Below are 19,471 nucleotides of genomic sequence, written 5' to 3'. Positions count from 1 at the left end.
CCGGAGTGCCAGCATGGCAGAAAAACAAAATGAGGGCAAGGGGTACATGGGAGGATGCCCTGCTTGTGCCCCTTGCCCCCCAGCCCTGCTGCTCTGTGCCCCCCACCCAAAGCCCCTGCCCCCCAGCCCTACTGCCCCTTGCCCCCACCCAAAGCCCCTGCACCACAGCCCAGGCTCTGGCTGCCAGCAGCTACCCCGGCTCTGGGTAGCTGCCGGAGCCTGGGCTGCTCCCAGCAGGGCTTACAGCATCCCAGCTGCCTGCTGGGAGCAGCCGGGGATCCTGGATGGCAGCAGCTCCCCAGAGCCAGGGCCGGCTGCAGCTGGGAGGCTCCAAACAGCTGTGCCGGGCTCCGGAATCAGCTCCACACCGGCGCGTGCACTGGCGTGTCGGAGCGGGTGGGGCCTGGGGCAGCTCAGCCCTGGTCTCTCCCCCACTCCTGGCACAGAGGTGATAAGCCTGGCACAGCTGTTTGTAGCCAGCCCGGGCTCTGGGCAGCTGCAGCAAGCAGCGGGCAGAGTGCTGGGAGCAGCTCGGGCTCCGTCGCTGGCAGCAGCTACCTGGAGCCGGGGCTGGCCACGGTGTGCCAAGCAAAATGGCCTTGTGTGCCACACTCAGCACACATGCTAGAGGTTGCCGATCCCTGCTCTAGTGTCTCCTACATTGGCAGAAGTACAGCTGCTGCTATGATGCTACTGTGTTCCTCTGTGCTTCTGAATGCTGTTTTCTTTTCCTTCTATATTAGAATATTCTTGGGGATTAGCACTTTTCTTGTACATACTTTCATGTGGCTGTTCTGTAATCATATGACTGTGCAAAAATGTAGTTCACTGGTAAGACTCCAGCCTTAAAACCAACCAGATGGCAAATCCATAATATAATCAAATAGTGCAGCTCTATATCAAAATGTGGCAGAGAATTAACTTCTAGAAGTGGTTATCCTATATGCATTGAAATGACTTTTCTGAGTTAGGAACAGTATTTTTTACTACAGGAACTTCTTACACGTTGTCATAAGTTTTTGTATACAAGAGACTACCAGTGTCAACATACATAGTACTAAAGTGACTAAAATTATGTACGGACATTATTACAATTACTTAAAATAAGCTACTGAGTTCTGCTGTGGAACTACGGTCTACTTCAATGCTTAAATTGATTAATGTTTAAATCTAACACCCCCTCCCCCATTATAAACTTGGTCCAATAAAAGATAGATGTAGTTAGCTGTGTTAGTCTGACGTCAAGTAGAAGGCAGGGTAGATATGCACTTTATAGAAAGAATAGAAAGAATGGTTGCCTATATACAAGTAGCGAGGCTGCTCTGACTTGCTGTAATCACAGCTCATCAGAACAGACTTGATGCTGGAATAAACTCCAGTGTCTCATGTATCAGCGTCCCTGCACTAAAAAATTATGGCAGGAGTGCTTAACTATAGCTTGTTCGATAAGCAAACCTTTAAAAAGCTTTTTGAATGGGCACTTGCAGAACAAGAAATCATCTGCTAACTGGCTTGTGCCAAGTATGGTTTAGACAGAGACTATGGAGTTTTATCTCATTACCTGGATTAGTATTTGTGACTCCATTGTTCCTATGGGCACGTCCAGGTGAGTGCGCACGTGCCTCTTGCTGCGTCTCATACCCCTGTCAGACATGGCAAGAGGCACATGTGAGAACGAAAAAATGTTATCCAGGGGTAAAAAAAAAAAATGCTCCAGAGAACAGTGGGGCAAGGCACAGTCCCAGACCATCCATGCCTGGAGCAAACACAGGAGTCAGTCCTCTAGAAGAGATGCTCTGGTTTCAGCCAGAGCATCTCTGTGGTGCTCCTGCTGCCCCTGGCGCTGTCCAAGGTAATTTAGGGAATGGGATGGGGGGGTGTTTATGGGTGTGGGTGGATGTGAATGTGTGAGGAGTGGCAGGGGGATGTCGGGGGGGTGTTGGGAGTGGAGGGGGGTCTTGGGGGCTATGGGGAGTGGTAGGGGATGGGGAGTGGCAGGGGGGGATGTGGAGGGGCTTGAGCTGGGGCTGCGACATGCCTGCCCCCCCACCCTGCCCCACAGCACCGGTGGCAGCAGGCAACGTGGCTGTGGCTCTGCTGCAGGCACAGTGGGCAATGTCACAGTGCTGTGTGACCTACATGCTCCTACATGCTTAATGGACCTAGCCTAGCCCACTAGTGCATGGCCTTGGATGGGCCAGACCGGGTCCATTCAGCATGTAGGAGCCCAGGTCACACAGCGCCACATCACTGTCTGCCTATGCTTGCAGCAGAGCCACAGGAAGGCAGGAGGAATTCTGGTGCAAATCATACTTCACATTCCTTTATTTAAGATGATCTCTATGCTATTTAGGATGACCCCTGAAGGGGAACCTAGACTTTGTTTCAGGTTATTCAAGGCTGTGGTCACAGGTGGCCCATACAACCTGAGACAGAAGTCAAGTGACAATTGCCATTAATCCCTTTTTAGCCAGAGTGCCAATAACATGGTTGTTATAATCATCACTGTAAAGACTCACATTTTTCAGAATGTGTCCTAGTTTGGGATACCAAAATTATCTGGAGCCCTTATTTTCACCTCTGGCTCCTTTGATTTCAGTTGAAGCTATGGGGATGCAAAATCCTTTAAAATCAAAGTCTAGGGGCAAAATACTGTTCCACTTTATGCACTCAAATGGCAGTTACCAAGCCACATAATTGCCATTTTTTGGCACTTTTCAGTCTGTGATCACAGTTTGTGATCCTATCCATAAGCATCTACACAGCTATTGAGCATATGTAGTAGGAGAGACACTGCCTGAGCTGGTATGCAGGTCTGTATGTGCCTACGCTGAGTGAGTATAAGTCAGAAAATTCTACCCAACAAAAGCCCATGACTAGAAGCAGGAGAGGAAGGAAGACCCATGTTCTAACCAAATAGCTGGGCCACATACACAGGCATCAGGTTCTAGGGCTTGCTCACCCAGAAGTGGTTTCAAAAGTTATCTTTCTGTGGCAGGGCACTGTGTGCGCCTGCCACTTTAAGGGCCTGGAGCTGGCAGCCACCAGGTGCCTGACGAGGGCAGCCATTTTGGAGGCAAGGGCTGCCTATATAAACAGGGCACTTTGGCTGCTGGAGGGCAGGCAGCAACATTGCCTGGCTGGAGGGCTGTTGAGATCATCTGGAGGTAAGGGAGGAGCTGTAGGGGATGGTAAGGAGGCTCCTGGTCCTGGGCATGACCTAAAACTGCACCCTGCCGGGAGTGGGTGGCCTGGTGGGGCTCTCAGTGGTGCGGGAGCCCCCAGGAAATGCCAGGCCAGTTACCACCCTGGTGAAAGGCGGGTCGGGGTGCCTTAACCCCTAGCCCCCACCACTGGGTGGGTAACCCCAGTGTTTGTGAGGGGCCCAGAGGGTGGACCCTGGGAGAGAGTGAGGGGCTAGAGACCCAATCTGAACAAGAGAGTACCCTCGACTGGCCCATGCTGGGGACAGGACCAGGAGGGTCAAAAGGACCAGGGGCCCACCGGGAGGGATGCCCAAGAGCTGGGGGCCTGGGGTCCCGACTGGCCTGGAGGTGGGCCAGGGCTAGTAGCTGAAGGTCCCAGGGGGACCACACCTGAGGGGAAAATGGTTTTGGGGGGCTAGTAGCCTGAATGAAGGCGGAGAGGCCGTCTGATTGGAGGGATCATAGAGGGGTCCTGTTAGGAGGATTTGGGGCCCAGCGTGGGGGCCGGTGAAGATGTGAACATCAAGATGCCATCTGTGAGGCTTGGGCTGCGGTACTGGGGAGGAAAGGAGCCGCAGAGAGCACCCCCTGGCATCAGGGCACAAAAATGGGCAGCCTCCTGCTTGAGTGACATCAATTAGTGAATCAATTCACATAAAGGCATGGTGGGCGAGAAAGTGGGTGGTTGGCCCAAGAACAGGTGGGCGGGCCACGGAGGTTGGCCCTGAGGAAGCCCCCTGTTACACTTTCCTAACACTGTTCTAACTGCCATGCCACAGTTTAGGCATTAACCAGTCCCCCTTTCCAGCCATCCTTTGCAAGTTGGCCTTTGGGCAGCCAAGAGTTGAAGATATGTAGAGCCAGGGGGAAAAGAACAAGTTAGTGGGTCTGAGGTGGCTGCTGCTCCAAAAGGGTAGGGATCCTGAAGTCTAGCTTGGACACTACTCCCAATTGAAAAGAGACTTCCCCATTGCTTCCTACCCATTTTATTCAAAAGAATATTAAATACAAAGTGCACCAGTTCATCTTCAAGAGGAAAAGAGCCTCAATAATGCCTATCTTATGATGTTATGGTTACAGCACTATTCTAGGAGGATATTGGTTTAAACCCCCTGTGGGAGGGGGCAGGTCTCCTGATTTCTGGGCAGGTAGACTACCAACTTAGCTATTGGCTTGAACATGGGAGGAGTCTCCTCCTCCTCCTGCTCCTCCTGTCCCCCCATTACTAGCTGTGGGCTTTTGCCAGACCACAGTTTTGAGAGGTATGTTTGTGGCAGTGTGCTTAGAGCACCTGCCCTTTTAAGGGGACTGGCAGCCTGCAAAAGCAACATGCAAGTGGTGAGGGAACTAAAGAGGGCCCCAGTTCACAGGAAGAGAGCTGGGTTTAGTCAGACTCTGGATAGGAGCACAGCTCTGAGTACTCGTAGGGCACTGGCCAGGTACCAGAGGATTGGAAAAGGGCCAATGTGGTCCCCATTTACAAGAAGGGGAGAAAAGAGGACCCCGGCAATTAAGGCCAGTCAGTCTTACCTTGGTCCTTGGGAAGACCTTTGAGAAAATTATCAAGGAGCACATTTCCAAGGGCCCAGCAGGGGAGGTAATGCTCAGGGGCAACCAACATAGGTTCATTGAGGGTCCTGCCTGACTAACCTGGTTTCTTTTTATGATCACATCACAAAGTCCCTGGATGAGGGAGTTGGGGTGGATGTCATCTTCCTGGACTTTAAGAAGGCCTTTGACACTGTCTTTCACCCCATTCTCATAAAAAAACTAGGCAACTGTGGCATTGATGCCCACACAGTCAGATGGGTGTCAAATTGGCTAGATGGTCGCACCCAGAGAGTGGTGGTGGATGGGTCATTTTCAACCTGGAGGGACGCGGACAGTGGAGTCCCCCAGGGCTCGGTCCTGAGGCCTGTACTGTTCAACATCTTTATCAGCCATCTGGATGTGGGTGTGGAATGCACACTGTCCAAATTCACTGATGACACCAAGTTGTGGGGTGAGGTGGGCACACTGGGGGGGAGGGACAGAATCCAGCTAAATCTAGACAGGTTACAGAGGTGGGTGGTTGAGAATAGGATGGAATTTAACATGGACAAGTGCAAGGTACTGCATCTAGGGAGAAGGAACCAGCAACACACCTACAGCCTGGGGAACACCCTTCTTGTCAGTACGGTGGCAGAAAGGGATCTTGGAGTCATTGTTGACTCCAGGATGAACATGAGCTGCCAATGCGAGGAAGTGGTTAGTAAGGCTAACGGCACCTTGTCACACATATACAGATGCATCACAAGCAGGTCCAGGGAGGTGATCCTCCCACTCTATGGGGCATTGATCAGGCCACAGTTAGAGTACTGTGTCCAGTTCTGGGCACCGCACTTCAAGAGGGATGTGGCCTGCATTGAGAAGGTTCAGAAGAGGGCCACTCTCATGGTCAAGGGGCAGGCCCTACAAAGAGATGCCTGAACCTATTCAACCTCCATTTGGCTGGGGTGATATGATCATGGCACCCGTTCCTGCCCAGGGAAGAGGGTCAGACCTGATGATCTGTGTAGATCCCTTCCAACCCTAAGTATTATGATACTATGAAAGGATAAAATAAGGAATAACCTCAAAGTTATTACACAAAATAATTCCTGTGGCCAGGCTGGAGTTCCTAGCCTTTGGAGTATTTAGAGCCCTTGACTCCCATGCACTGCCTAGGCAGGAAGCACCAACTGCTCCCAGCCTGGGGATGCATCAGGTGTGTCCCCAAGGCTAGGAGCCATGATCAGCTGCCACTCCCAGCCATGAGGACATATGAGAGCCCTAGACTCTAGCTGTGCCCCAGAGTCTGGGAGCACAGGTCACCTGATCTGCGCTCCTAGCCTCTGGGGAGCAGTGGATCCCTTGACTCCAATACGCTCCCAAGGCTGGGAACAGTTGGCTAGCTTCTTATTTGCCAGTGTAGGCGAAGCTCTGGATTATGATCCCCATCTCCCCCTACACTGGAAATATAGTGCGATCAGGATGTGATCCCCAATCCCACAACTGCATGTCCTGCATACATGTGTAGCATGGCAGGAAGCACAATTGTTGGGATTGTGCATCAGAGCCCATAGTGCCTTTAATTAAGCCTCTTCCAGGAGTTTTGGATATGCATATCTAGACACTGCAGTTCAAATAAAGTAACGTTCTGCATCTTTAATTTGAGTTTCACTGAATTAATACTAGCATTACTGAGAATCTAGGTAGAAGCTTAATGGCCATGGTCATTTGGAGAAAAAGGTGGAGGACAGTATTTGAATGCATATTAGGTTTCAGCTTAAGCTCTGAATCTCAGAGGTGTCAAATGGGGCAGCATGCCCTGTGTAGGTCTAATCAGACCCAGGAGCAGCACCGGGGGCCACATGGTGGGGCTCTATGATGCAGATCTGGCCCACAGGCCATATATTTGACACCCCTGCTCTAGATCATCGTGAATGATTAGTGCTAGAGTAAAAGTGTTACATCTGTAATCAAGGCTCTGTGCACACTTTCTACTCTGTCCATGAGGAACTATCTTTTAATGTCCAAATGGCCTCAAATATGGTTAGTAGAGATCTCACTTCTCAACTTCTTTGCCTTCAAGCCAATGAATATAAGCAAGACAATAATTTCTTTCCAAAGTCTGAACTTTATGGGTGAAATTTTAGAATTGCATAGCCCTCCCCTAATTTTACTTAGACTGGAGTTAAATTGAGAGCAGAATTAGACCAGTGCTGAGCACTTAAAAAAATCTCACTCTTTGTGTACAATGGGATGGCTTTCTGAATTGAAGACCTCCTTTTTGCTGTGCCTAGAAGCGAATTGGAGCCAATGTCAATCAACCTTAAGTGCAAAAGGCATTTATAATGAATATTTTACTGCTTAGTAAGTAATATTAATAATATTTAACTATAAGTATTCATTTTGTTCATGTCTCATGTTTTACATTTTCTGTGAGTACAGCTAAAGGCTACCTTGGTGATAAATGCAACAGTGATCAATAAAATAGCCAAACACAAAATTACAATCACCAGCTGGACCACAAATATTGACCACAAGAGAGAAGGCAGGAATAGAAATGAATGCAAAATTTGACCTATAATCTATGGTTCCATAAACACAACTGGAGAATGTCCACTAGCAGTTACCATAGTAGACTCTCTTCTTCTTTGGAAGGCAACCTTTGTAGGATAACATAGGAGGTATTTGCCCAGTCTTGATGGGAGGGAGTGGAGCAAAGGCAGGGGCAGGGACAGGGGCTAGAGCTGGAGCTGGTGGTGCAGCCAGTGTGGTGAATGGGACCCTGGGGCTGGGGCAGAGAGCAGGACAAAACTGCGGGCAACTCGTCCAGGGTAGCAGCATCCTGGAGCTTTAAAATGGTGGTGGGGGCACTTGAACTCAAGCTCATTGAATGACTTAATTCAAGTGCTGCCACCACCATTTTTAAGCATGGGGGTGCTTTTAGGAGTGGAACCAGGTTGGGTGAGGGTGGAGGCAGGCTGCCCAGGGCTCTCCACTCAGCTGCCTTTATCCTGGGAGCCACATACTAGCTGCGGTGTGTCCCCTACCTGCCTGGTGGCAGGAGGCACAACTTGCTGCTGCCACTGCTGTCAAGTGAGCAGGGGATGGGCAGCCAGTGTGCAGCTCCTGGGGCAAAGACAGCAGAGCAGAGAGTCCTGAGCCCACAGCAGGCAGCCTGCCTCCTTCCCAAGCACAGATTGGGGGGGGGCACATGCCCCCCATGCCTCCCCCAGGGGTTTGTGTAGCAGCAGAGAGCCACCCTGCCTCCCCATCCATCCCCCTGAGCAAGTCGTCCGCGGCTCCGTCCTTCTCCCCACCCCAGTCCCAGGGTCCCATTCACTGCCCTAGCTGGGCAGCACCCCCAGGCCTTGCCCTACCCCACTCCCTTCCTCACTGTGGGGGCTTCAATCTGCAATCCCACATCCCTTCCCTTCCACAGAATTACCTGCAGGCTACATTCCTGGCCATGTGCAGACTGTGGCTGCGTGCATGCATGCAGTGTCTGGGGCCCTGGCCAGAAGGCACATGATTTTTATCAGTGATGTTTTCAGCTACACCAGCCAAAAAAAGCTGATAGCCAATAATGTTAATTTTCCTTTTATTAGTGCCAATCTGATATGGCACCAATATATCAGTGCACCACTAGAAAATATATCCTCTGAATTCAAGGTCTCCAAATTAAACTTTAAAAAGCCTTTAAATTCTTTGAAAAAACAGCAGGCCTCTAGCCTGAGCAAAACAAAAATCCTACTGATGGTCTATAACCCAAAACTAAGAGGAACCCCAAATGGAGTAGAACTAAGGAAAGAAGGTGGGAGGTTGAAAGGAAAGGAAGGCATATCTACCTTACACATCAGAGAATAGGAAGGACCTCAGAAAAACTTTATCTGGGACTGTGATGAATTCCCTTTCACCAGGTAATATATTTGGGGCCACAGCCCCCAAATTTGAGGCCACAATCATCAATTTGAATTACAGACAAACAATATTAAAGGAATATCCCAGGATCTTTAGCTTGCATAAGGCAGGCTTGTATCACTTGGGGTAAGTAAAGGATGTGTAATACAAAACCTCTGAGGCCTTTAGCCACAAGAGAAAGTCTGCAAGTCTGCAAATAGCATCAGAATTGCAAATAAACTGATGTGGTATGTTGACAAGTAGAGGAAGGATGCATGGGCCAGTCCAGGTTTTTAGAGACCAGCATGCAGGAGCAGCGACCTTTGCTTCAGGGATGTCTGAACCCTGACTCCCAGTCCTCTCCCCTCTTCCCCCCCCGACCCCCCCAGAGTGGGCAGACTGTGCCACAGGAGCAGCAATGGGGCATTTTTTGTAACTCCATCAAGCTGGTAAGAATCTGACCTCCCTTCTACCTTCACCCCATACTCAGCTGTACATTCCCTGCCCTCCCATTCCCCTCCTCCCCTGCTTGCTGCTATTGCAGCCCACAGCTAAACCAGGGGTGGGGTGGAGGATGCTCCAAAGCAGGTCCTGCCCCCAGCAGCTGGGATGCACATGGAGCCAGGCTTAGATAGGAAACATGGTACTGCATATATGACTTTTAGATTTTTAGATTTTGGGTGTTCTTATAATTTTATTTTACTACATGGTATGACTATCTCTGATAATAAGCAAAACTAAATATTTTACAATTGATGCCATTATTCCAATTGAAAAGTGCAGCATGCATTCACAATAATCCACTCAGTGAGTAAATCTCTGCTTCAGTTTCTCTTGTATTGTATAATGATTCATTGTGTCACTGCTTTTTACAGTTGTGGCTTATAAACTATTAAGGACAGCACTAGGAAAATGTTGAAAGAAAAGATATTTTATTTTTCCAGATGGTGCTCTATTTGCATATCTGAATGGCTGGCTTCCAAAAGAAACACTAATTCCAGTAGATAGGAAATTGTTGTTGTTGTTCCTTCTTCGGATAGCATGCTTATGTATGCATTAAAAAAATTTCATGTCATTAACTGAAAAATTAGTTAGGAATTTAGCCATGAAGTCTAACGAAAGAGGAATTTTAAGTCAGTAAGTTCTCAAAATGCCTGCGTATCATAACTGAAGTGAGCATGGGCTTGATTTGCAGATTATATTCACGTGAATAGTTCTTATTCTCAAGAAGAGTGTGGTATTTCAATCCTTATTTAAACTAGTAGTTTCTTTGACTTCAGGTTCCATACTTGAGTGCATGTCAGTGAGAAATTCAAAAAGTGATAGCAAGTCTGAACATGTGGATTAACAGCCAATCCAAGTAGGGAGATTTGTGCAATTTTGGACTATATGTGTGGGGAACTACCATCTTGCACATGGAATAACCATTTTTAAGCACCACCCTTTCCCCCATTATCCCAAATTGCAGAAGGGAGTCATTGTGTATACCAAGTATATAAAGAGGTTGGGTACGACCAGACCTTTCTTTAAAGAGTACTCTCCCAACCTCCCAGAGTTAAACTATAATGAAGAGAGGAGAGAAGATAAGTCCTGGCATTCTGATTCCATTGGAACTGCATATGGGCTCTGAACAGTAGTTGATGCTGGGCAAATGGACATCAAGCAGATGACCCTTGCCTCCTGCAGTTTAGGCTGGTTTCACCATGTGCAGGGGCAGGAAGGATCTTTAAGTTTAACCATGAGGATCCACATCCTACAAAGACCCTAAAGGATGCTGTAGGGAAATTATCATTACAGGTAATTACAAGAGAGATGCACAAAAACTAGTCCCTTCTGTTACTTTCAGCACAAGGATTTGTATTCTTTATAGTTATTGAGGAAGTCACTGAGCAGTTTAGAGAGCCTTACACTACTGCTGATTAAAAAAGTAACAGGATAGATTAGGATGGTCATGTGTGGGTCAGTAACTGAATAAAATGATAGGGTTGGAAAGGACCCCAAAGATCAGTTGCTCCAAATTGAGACCACAGCATTTCTGCAACAAGTATGGGTACGTTCTACTGCAGTATCATTCCTGGGGTGGGGGGTTGTTGGTTTTTTGTTTGTTTGTTATGGATTTTGGAAGGCATTCAAAGGGCTTGGAGCATTAGTTATTAAAGAAATAATATCTACTTCTATTGCAATTTAACTGCAATGTATGGAAAAACTTCGTAAAAAGGTGTTAGCAGTGCATCCTTTACTGATAAGAGCTTTGTTTTGTGAGGTAGGATTGGCACTAATTACAGTGTGTTTTGGAAGAAGCAGAAGTTTGACTAAAATAGTTCAGACATGAATAAATCACTTGCACACTTTTGTTTAATGTGTGAATAACATTCACATCTGTAGAACCATGTTTAAGTGAAGAATAATAAGGGATTCCTGAAATACTACATCAACATTTTGTATAAACATAAATAAGAAAATGCACTCTTTATATAACTGATTATGGTAGCTTACTGGATGACAAAAATAAGATGCATTACTGTTGTGTATTTGGTAGGCCTGTGTGAAGTGGCTAGTATTCACTTTGGATTCAGCTGATTCAGGGGACAGTGATTTGATTTGGTGATTCAAATCACTGTCCCAATTCGATTCAGCCAAATCTGATTCAGACATTTAGCTGCTGCTGAAATCTCCGAATCAGCCAGGCCAGGCCCATCCCCCACCCCTCTCCCAGCCCAGCAATGGCTACCCCAGCTCCTAGGACTTGTGTGTGTAAAAAAAAAAAAACAAACAAACAAAAACCCAAACAAACAAACAAAAAAACCCCCCAAAACCTGGTTCACCGGGTGCTGCCAGGCAGGGGCAATCCCTGCTGCCCCAGACTGCATGGGGGGCTCTGCATGAGCCCCCCAACCTCCCCTCACTCCCCCAGCCCCCCCCCCCCCACAGGTGCCCCGCCTGGGTCAGCTCTGGTCCTTTAAGAAAAAAAAACAAAAGAAAAAAACCCTGGGACTCACTACTCCTGCCAGCGGCAGGGGTGGGGGGCAATCCCCACTGCCCCCCGCTGCCCCATGCCACTGGCCCAAGGCCACTACAGTAGTGGCTAGTCCTGGGGCTTTTCTTGGGGTTTTTTTCTTAAAGGGCCGGAGCTAGCACAGACGGGGCACCTGTGGGGGGGACTGGGGGAGCAAGGTAGGGGTCAGGGGGCTTGTGGCAGAGCCCCTCCATGAAGCATGGGGCAGTGGGGGGCAGCAGGGATCACCCCTCCATCCGGCAACACCCAGTGAGCACTAGGGAGTTTCTTTAAAGTACTGAGCTGGGGCTGGGGGGGGCAGCCATGGTGGGGGCTGGGGGAGCAGGCGGGGGTTGGGAGGGCTGAGGGAGCAGGAGAGGTCAGGGGGTCTGGCAGGGGTCCCCTCATGGTAGCCTCCCCCAGTCCCCCTCCCCTTCCCCTAGTACTTACCATCTCGGAGTGGTTGCAGCTCCCTGCTGCAGCCGCTAGGGACTGCCTGAATCATCAAAGCTCTCCAAATCTTTTCCGAAGATTCAGAGAGCTTTGAATTGATTTGGACATTTGAATTGGTCCCCTGATTTGATTCGGATTTGTAGATTTGGCTACCAAAACGGGCCAAATCTCCTCCAAATCAAATCACCACCCGAAGCTTCGCACAGCCCTAGTATTTGGATGTTTCTAGTAATTGCATCATAGTAGCAGTGTGCCTTTGAGTGGCTGCCACTTTAAGGCTGAGACCAGGTAACTGGCAGGTGCAGGCCAGCCCTGATGAGGTGGCCATTTTAGGTCCAGGCCCACAGGGCTGAGACAGTCCCCCAGAAATGTCAGGCCAGTTACCTCCCCAGTGAAAGGCGAGGAGGGGTACCTTAAAACCCAGCACCCACATCCTGGTGGGTTATCCACACTCAGAGACAGGCACAGGGCCCACGCATGCAAAGAGGTGGAGTATGAGAGAGATGGGGATGAGTATTGAGACCTATGTAAGTCTTTGGACACCTGAGGCTGCAAGTGGGCCTAAGGCTGGGTGAGGTGGCATAGAGGGAACCTGAATAGAAAAGCGAGTCACTGGCCCCAATTAGGGAACCGGTGGGTTGTTACCCAGTGAAGGACCAGGGACAGAGTTAGCCCAGTGTTTGGCAAATTGCCCGGCCACTTTGCAGATAAGTGTTGCGGGAGAGGCCCAAAAGGCTGTACCACAGCTGGCCAAGGAGTGCAGAGACAAGCCTGATGGCCTATGGGAGCCACTCAAGACAGCAGGGAAGGCTGAATGTGGCCCAATAAAGGGCGTGAGTGCAAGAGGCCCAGTGAGAGGGCAGAATGATAGAGGCCCCAATAAGAGGGAGGCAGTATGCGTGAGGCCCAGAACAGGTCTGTATGAGTGAAGCCTAACAGTATGCCGAGTTTGGTCTGGCCTCAGGGCAGAGCATAGACAACTCAGGAATAACATCTGCGAGGCATGGGCCATGATATAGGGATGGTATGAAGCCCTGGATAGTGCCCCCTGGCATTAGGGCAGTAAAATGGGCAACCTCCCACATTTTCACACCACATTTGGGAACACCAAAGTCATGGCAGGTGAGACAGGGTGGACTCCCCTACTTGGACAGGTGGGCCCGATATGGCCCCCTGTCACAATCATAGTTAAAAATGAATTGAGATTTGCATTTATAGAAATAGATGAATCCCTCAGACACTTATTGAACTTAGTATCCATGTTTCATAAACTTCTTGCATATTAAACAACATCCTGCCATATTGTTTTCTGGGTTGTGAATAAGTTTATTGAACTTTGGCTCAGTTCTATTTCAACCACTAATTTTGTATTAGGAAGGTTCCTCCAGTTGAAGTACTTCTGTTTCTGTATCTTCCATATCTTACAAATTGTGTAATATTATTTTCTACTTTGCACAGGCTTTGAAACAATTTATGAGTTAATATATACAGTCCTCTGGAAACAAGAATAGCAGGAGTCACTAAATGGTGCTGTTAAAATAGCTCTTTTTCATAGCATATGAGCATGTTTTTAGTTTTGGAAGAAATGCTGCATGTTAGTTTCCTAGGGTAGTTCCATGGTGAGAAAGGGAAGAACTATGGGAAGCATCAAGAGTTTGCTGTTTGCCTCAATGTTTCTTACTTCCCAGAATTGTACCCTGGGAGTCGAGCATTGATACTGAGACTGAGATCCCTTAAAGTAGTGTGGTTTTATAAGTGCCTCCTTTCAGGAGCTGTAAATAGTGCTGTTAGGAGAACACCCAGACTTTGGTGTTACTGATTTCTCTTCCAAAGGAAAGCCAGCCTACAAAGCATTGACATCTACTATCTGGCAGAGAGCAGTAGAATAAATGGTAGACGTGCTAAATTGTGTAAGTGTTTCCCTTTACATGCTATGGGAAAAAATGCAAAAAACTAAGAGACATCAAAAATTAAGTTGTCTAGCCCCAGTTGCTGCATCCAGACACATCTGTAGCACCACATACCCAGGTGTTCTCTGTACTGCAAGATAGCAGCATGTGGGGGCAGAGGAGATCCCAGAGATTCCGGGGTCAAAACAACCTGTGCAAAAAAAAAAGTGGAGGGGCATATGAGGGGACAGTGCAAACTGTCCAAAACCAAAACCTGGCTGGCCAGTCACATTCCAGTTGCTGGCCTGGCTTCGAGCAGCAGGATCACTGATGCTGTGGCCCCAGGAGGCCCCCAAGTAAGACTGCTGGGACCATCCCAATGCTGTCCCCAGCCTCCCCTACGCCACCCAAGATAACTTGCCACATGCCAGAGGGTGCATGGCACACGCATTCCCTGGAGACAAATAGCAGTGGCACCAATTGTACCATTGCTTCTTGTCCCCGGGAAAACAAATGTCCATGCTCATGTGGATGTGGCCAGTCTGTCTGAGCTCTGTTCTGCAAGGTGCAAAGGCAACCCTCAATCCAGGGTCCAGCTAGGAGGTTGTTCTGTCCACAGCATAAATTAAAGTAGCTCAGGATTGTTTTAATTTATGCCCATCTGCTTATGACCCCAAGTAGTCATTTTGGTACTTGGAGACTTTGGGGGGTGGGGAAGGAATGTGTATTATGAGAGAGTATATTCTGCACTGAAACCAGACAAGGGCAGCAATAGGAGTTATTCCATTGGTTGTATACCATCTTGAAATTCCTCTGGGGTGGAGAAGGCTCTAATGACTAATTAAGCCAGCATACAGCTACTGTGCATTGCCATAGCAATGCAGTACAGTAATTGAATACTAAGGATCCAACCCATATGTGTTGAATTCTCATTGTGATAAGATGTAGCTATTACTAGGGCTGTGTGAAACTTCAGTCCCCGATTTGATTCGGTGGAGATTCAGCCCAATTAGATGGCTGAATTTCTGAATACAAATCAAGTCAGAGGACCCTTTAATCTCTCTGAATCAAACCGGAACCCTCTGAAGTGATTCAGAGAGATTCCGAGATTTGGACATAGAGACAGTTTTAAATGGTTTTTTTTTACATACCTCTAGGTAGCAGGTGGCTTGTGAGTGCTGCGATGCTGGGGTGCATGGAGTGTCCCACAGAAGCATGGGGGCTCCCCAGCACACTTGTCGGCAGACCTAGAAGTGGACCAGAAGCACTTCCAGTCCACCTCCGGGTCCACTGGTGAGCATGCTGGGAGGCTCCCCTGCACCCACCTAGCTCGGTGACTGGTGCTTCCTGGGTCTGGGTGGTGGACCCGGGGTTCCCCTGTGGCCAATTACTGAGCCGGGGAGGGGGGGTGTGGGGGCCCCATGCACGCTCCCTGGAAGACCTGGAAGTGGACCAAAGTACTTCCAGTCCACTTCTGGGTTCACCACCAAGGACATGGAAGGCACCCCCCACTCCTGTGGGATGCTCCTTGCGCTGCAGCATCACAGCAATCAAGAGCCACACCTGCTACTTCAAGGTATGTAGAAAAAAACTTTTAAAGCTGTGTCTATGTCCAAATCGCTGATTCTCCAAATCATCGAATCTTCAGATTCAGATTTGGCCGAATCAAATCGGGGACAGTGATCCGAATCAATGAATCAAATCACTGACCCTTATTTGGGCCGAATCTGAATCGAATAGGACCCACTTCTCACACCCCTAGCTATTACCATTCATATAGATACTAAAGCTCTGAATGTGCAAATATGTTTTATGCATATACTTAACTTTTCTCAATGACTTATCATCCAGACTGTACCTCACCATGAGGTAAATTTAGAGTACAGGTTAGCCATGTATTACTAGCAAAACATGAAACCTGTTTTACAGTCACTGTAATCACTTCTTGTTCTAAATTTGAAATATTTCTGATAAATTTTCCCAAGTTGTATACACTGACAATGGTTTGGTATTTTTTCCCTCTCAAGTAGAGCTGCTGTCCACATTGACACTGAAAAATGACTTTCAGTGAAAAAATGGGTGTTTTGTAGTAACTTTACACAAAAGAAAAATGTGGTGAGTGAGGGGCTTGCAGATATAAAAAGAAATAGAATAGTGAAGGTTTTCACTTGAAATTCAGTGAAATAGAAATGACCTATTGTCACTTTAGAACACTCTTACCAGAGCTGACTGGAAATTGTTTTGGTAAGCTTAATACTTACTATTATTTTTAAATGTGAAATAATTTAGTATAGTCTGGCACTGTTTTGCAATACCAGGTCTCAATGGACTTATAAGGATTTTAATTAGCTTAAAATGCTGACAAGCTTCAGCCATAAGGCCTCCTTCATAGTATGAGAAATGCTGCTTCAATAAATCTCTGGAAGTCTCTATAAAAATACGTATGTCTGCCCAAGATCTGTCATTTCTATTACTGTGTAATGCTAACTGCTTGAATAAAAATATTGTTTCCATTATATAAAGAAAAGAACTGTTTAACCAAGAACTGAGCTAACTTCAAAGATAGGGAATCCAATATTCTATAGGTGGCAAATGCAAAAATATTTACTACAACCAAAAACCCAGCAAAATATTTACTCTTTTCCCAAATGATCAACTTGTTTACTGCCTCATCAAGCATGGTACATTACAACAATAGCAAGAACCACCTTTTAAAGAAAGCTGGGGTTTATACAGTCTTTTTAAGTCTACACATGTTAGTATTTCAAAAATATTTTTTGTGCACAGTGCATTAATGATTGCAATTTTTCACCATGAAACTCTATTTAAATGGTCACTAAGGGATACACTCCTAGCCAACTGTAGTCATTGGAAAAAATATCATTGGCTGCCTTGGGTCCAACTTGCTGTTAGACTGAGCTTACTTCAAGCCTGAAACCTCTGCTCCTTTCTATCAGATGCATTTGAAGATATTAGTACCATACAATGGAGGTATTTGTACCATGTTGTTTACTTAAAAACAAACCTTTCTGATTCTGACAGGTATTTTGGAACCATAGAAGCTAGCCTTGAATACAGACTTATTTTGATTTAATTTATAGAATGTTAATAATTTTAGTACTCTGTGGCAATTCTTATCACCCTGGTCTGAGACACCAATCTCTTCTGAGAGTGCTACTAACCCTCAAGCTGCTGAAGACACTAAGCACATTCCTGAAGGACCACCACAACCTTCAGGAATGAGCCACAAATGAGTAAGGACTTATCCTTTTTTAAAACTGAGGACCTCTAGCTGCAAAATGCATGACCCCTCACGGGAATTGTTGAGTACCCTCCTCTTCCATTGAAGTAAAATATGAGGTAAGGCTCTTCAGCAATTTAAAGTTGGTGTTCAGTGCCTTACAACATTTGTCTCTGACAGATTGAAAGAGATTAAATAATTAGCCCAGGGCCACCTGTGAAGTCAGTAGCTGTGGTGGTGTTTGTACAGAACCTACTAACCTATCACACTACCCCCTTTTGTGTATCCATGACTGGCATTTATTAAATTCTCACATTCTCCCAGTCTGTCCTCCTCTTGCATGTAAGTGGCAGGATTAGAGACTGCCTCTCACTCTAGAACTGTCAGAAAGTCTGTGATTTTTACCAAGTTACTTGCACTGTTTGGTAGCTATGGATGTTTAGAGAAAGGCAGTGTGAAGCCACAAAACCCCCTGACAGGAAAAGACAAAGTGTCACACCACTAATCACATGGACAAAAGTTACAGTGAAAAGTGCTTGGCCCAGACTTAATTAATTTCTCTGCTTGTTTCTTCTTGGGGATCCAGCTGAATGCTGAGGTTTCTGAGTGGCCTCACACATTCAGCTAGTGGCTGGAGTCAGGTCTGTTGATTTAACTCTCTCTACCACCACCCCTCCACCCATTCCATTTGGAAATGACCTGAGGGAAAGGAAAACTGAATTGTAGAAAGGAATTGAAGTTGGAAGATAATAACTTCATTATAGGCCATTCTTTGTGCTATATAAATAGGACAGGTTGAGGCATTATCTCACTGTTTGTGTCCTGTTTAACAGAGATTCACCTCTTTTGTATTCTGCAAAGTCTCTGTAATTGAATGATTAACGTTTACATCATTGAAAAACTCTGCAATTCTGGTTAAGTGTTGAAATCTTAACTTGGATTGGACTGGTCCCTTCAAAGTTAAAGGTTAAATTCCCATCACATCAGTGACTGAGGCAGCAGGCTCTACATTTTGTTATTACAAATATCTGGAATTATATAAACACTAAAATAAAATTATCTTTAACATTTAATAATATTTCAATCAAAACAGATTAAAAGTATTCTTGTGTGTGTATTTGATAAGGGATAAAATGTTCTGTGCCTTGGTTAGACAGTCTAGTAGAGAGTGGAAAGGGCTGACCACTAGGAGCTAACTAACTTCCTGGTTCAAATCCACCTGGCCCCAGCGTATAATAGTGTTGCAGAGAAGAACAGCATTCTCCAATGCCCTGCCCATAAAACTCCCCCAGTACATCTCCTTCCTCTTACATTGTGGGTGGAGGATAATGTAGAACAACCTTTGCTAAATTTGTCAGTAGAGACTTCCCCAGCCCACAGTGAATTCTTTACTGGTCTTTCCCTGCCACTTTGCAATGCTTATATGGTGTATCGTTGCTCTAGCAAACCAAACAGTCCTCTTTGCTTATAGAAATTATAGCATGTATATCTATATGGATATTTATTCAGTATATAAATGTATCTACTTACAGTACTTATAAAAGCAAATTCAAGTGGTAAACACCAAACAAAGGGCCCTTGTGTTCATGCTCCATTTAATATCAGTGGGACTGTGTGTGTTAGTAAGTGCTTGAGGATCAATATCAAATACAATGTAATTTTATTTTCTGCCCCTAATACTTAGTCATAACAAAGAAAAAGGGAGATCCCCTGTTTATAAAAGATATTTGTGGAAATGTGAACCTTGTAATTTCCCTTAACCTAATGGAATACTTTATGTAATAAGTATCTTGAGTTCTTTTTCTAATGCTGGATGTTTGTCAAATAAACAATATAAGTTGATTGTTGAAAAAAGTGGTGTTTGCAACAACTTTTTCAATGCAGAGGACAAATAGTGTAGTATAATAATTTTTAAGCAGTAAGTAACCTGAACTTTCCACACCTCAAATAACCCTAATCTGGGATGTTTGGTATAGGTAAATTAATAAAAGGATTGCTTAACAAAACCGGATTAAAAAAAACAATTTAACTGATGGCCATAAACAGAGCTTAGAGTCTGTCATGGCTACAAAGAATTTCTATCAGTGTATAAAAGCAATTAATCAGTATGCAGAAGGTATTGCCTACCCCATAGAGATGCTAATTTTGCGACACTTTGGAAACTCATGTTCTACATTTACTGTTCACACAGGATAGAAGCTAACCAGCCACAGCTTGAGCTAATGAAATCAAAGACTACAAAATGTCACTTTTTTTTATC

General features: G+C 46.2%; 2 protein-coding genes across 6 annotated transcripts in view; one reads left to right on the top strand and one right to left on the bottom strand.

Annotated features, from left to right (window-relative positions):
* SYN2 (synapsin II) overlaps window positions 1–19,471 on the top strand; it is a 623,389-nt gene that overhangs the window by 416,857 nt on the left and 187,061 nt on the right. The gene's annotated exons all lie outside the window — the stretch shown is intronic.
* TIMP4 (TIMP metallopeptidase inhibitor 4) overlaps window positions 1–19,471 on the bottom strand; it is a 49,527-nt gene that overhangs the window by 29,014 nt on the left and 1,042 nt on the right. The window lies entirely within an intron of this gene.

Source organism: Alligator mississippiensis, chromosome 12 (genome assembly GCF_030867095.1).
Source record: "Alligator mississippiensis isolate rAllMis1 chromosome 12, rAllMis1, whole genome shotgun sequence".
NCBI lineage: Eukaryota > Metazoa > Chordata > Crocodylia > Alligatoridae > Alligator > Alligator mississippiensis.
Note: the sequence above shows the minus strand (reverse complement) of the source record. Positions and strands in the feature narration are given on the sequence as shown.